Source organism: Meleagris gallopavo, chromosome 8 (genome assembly GCF_000146605.3).
Source record: "Meleagris gallopavo isolate NT-WF06-2002-E0010 breed Aviagen turkey brand Nicholas breeding stock chromosome 8, Turkey_5.1, whole genome shotgun sequence".
Classification (NCBI taxonomy): Eukaryota; Metazoa; Chordata; class Aves; order Galliformes; family Phasianidae; genus Meleagris; species Meleagris gallopavo.
Genome location: NC_015018.2, coordinates 34,609,160 through 34,611,659, shown reverse-complemented (window position 1 = coordinate 34,611,659; position 2,500 = coordinate 34,609,160).

Sequence of the window (2,500 nt, the reverse complement as noted above, 5' to 3'; positions counted from 1 at the left end):
ACAAAGGGAGGAGGAAAGGACCCACACAAGGGGAGAGGTGCTGCTGTAAATATCCTATCGGCCTCAATGCACCGTGCCTGCCTAAAGAGCTAATTGCCAGAGAGTTCGTTTAGTCAGTCTGTTGGAGAAAGCTGAAATAAATACGGAGGAAATAACATAACCGTCGTTTTCGTGAGGAACTGCCTCAGGACAAAGACAAAGAATAAAAAATGTCTTTTGTATTTACTCGAAACAAATGAATGGTATCAGGTGAAAAATATCTGTCTGTACTTGTTCAGATTTAAGGCCTACAAATTTGCACCTTATTTCAATTTCCTGCATGCACTGAGGAAGTGCAAATAGCTTATTCAGAGGCAGATTAATGCAAAAGAGCTGAGGGGGGACATAAATCTACAAGCGGTGACTTGTACCATCATGTAAGTGTAATGATTATCAAACTGAAATCAGGTCTCAGAGTATCGGCTTAACACAGAGAAAATTTGCTTGATGTGAGAGTATTAAAGTCATGCTATAATATATCCATACACTGTGACTAAATTTTATAGTTCATGAAGCATATTAGTATTACACTATATCCCGGTACATTCAAAAGGTGATTTCCATTTAGATGCTCATTTTTCATGAAGATAAATATGACATGAATCATAATTTCCCTGAAGTAAATATTACAAATAATAAAATACTCAGGCAAGCAAGTTGAGGAATGACAGTAATGTTTTCCATTTGTATGGTAAGTGGTGAACCTTGTGGCCTATCAAGTAACAAATTGAATGTTTAATCTTTCTCCATGCAGATTGAGGATGGCAAAGTAGCAGCCCGTCTCACAACAAATTGAGAGTTCTCTGGTGGCTCATGGAGTATCAGCTATTTTGTCTTTGGAGGCCAATAGAGAGTGTCAGCAGAGCTTTGTCAAAATATATCACGGGCATGAAGTTGTAAAATTGCAATTTACAGCAAAAAGACTTTGGGATAACTGGCAAATCTTAGGCATGCTAAATACACAGCAAATATTTAGAGAAGCTTTGTAAGGCAATTTAAATATTGTTAGGGGAAGTTGGTTAGCATCTGTGGAATGTCCCAAAGGTAAAATAATAATAATAATAAAAAAACCCTAAATGTATCCTATCAGATAGTAAATATTCCTTCTGAATAATAACAACATTCCTATTTACGTGGGTCCAGACAGGGAGCCAGAGCAGGTGGTCAGGGAGATTTTACAGCCGTTTTAATTTGGGAATATTCTGGAGGATCAGAGCATAGGTGTCAAGTCTGCATCATTTTTTTGCTACTACTTTGTCTTCTGATTTGGGACACCCTTGAGATTTAAAAAAATAACCCCCAAAAAGGAGAGTTTGGTGAATTTGGTGGTGATTGCCTCTGCGTTACACCCAGTAGTAAGAGCGGGCTTTTGGTGCAACTGTAGTGCCAAGCTGTGGCAGCCTGGGCTCTTATTCTGTGCTTTGGTTCAAGAATGCATGTACTGTACAAGCAGGGGAATGTTCATTTTGCTAAAGGTTCTGTTGTATATTAATTTTAAGTTGCAGTGTCTGCGCTACAAGATGACACCACTAGCATTTTGATTAAGGATTTTATACATGAAAAAATTTTCATTATCTTAGTTCCCAGTGATCTCTCAGGATTGGTTAGATTCCTGACCTGCAGCTGTGTCTCAGAGTGTCAGGATAAATGCTTGTGTATTAAAGTGCGACCTATGCTGTTTTCTCTGTTACATGAGCAATTAATGGGGCTTTTTACTCTTGGGAAAGTCAAGACTCTTCATAACAAAACATGCACCTTGGTGGGTTTTGCTCATTTTTCTTTCTGATTCAGGAGGTGGCGTGATAAAGTTCTCCCTGTGACCTGAGACACTGCATGGTTAGCATGTATACACCTTCCCAGTGCGCCAGGCTTTTTCTTTTCTTTTTTTTTCCTCCCCTATAGATCACCTTTCAGAATTCAAAAATTAAAAATAATTACAAGAATGTCTCAAAATACTGGGATTAGGAGTATTTTCATCCTAGATGGACACATTCCGTTGAGCTAATGGGTGACTTTCGGGCAACATCACGGTGTAAGTGAGCCGCACAGAAAACAGAAAGGATCACCTGGGTGTATGTTTCAGGTTAGAACTTCACACGGAGGATTATTTTTTTGCTCGGAGGCAGAACTAGCAGATAGAGGCTCTAAAACTTGCGGCACATGGGCCACAACAGTGATTGCTGTCAACAGTTGCGCCATGACAGCTCAAATGGGGACTGTGCTGCAGGCAGTGCTGCCTCCCCCCACCCAGCGCGGGTGCGGGCGGTGTGCGGCACCTCCAGGGGTGGGCTGGGGCCCTCTGGTGGGGGGTCAGCACCCTGCCGACCCCTCCGAGCCCCCCCTCCTGCCGTGGGTCCCCCCACCCAGCGTGACAAATAAAGCCCCGCAGCATTTGGCAGATGTACGGAGGCACCTCGTGCTGTGGACGCTCGTCTATTTCTGCATCAGCATTTTGACAAAA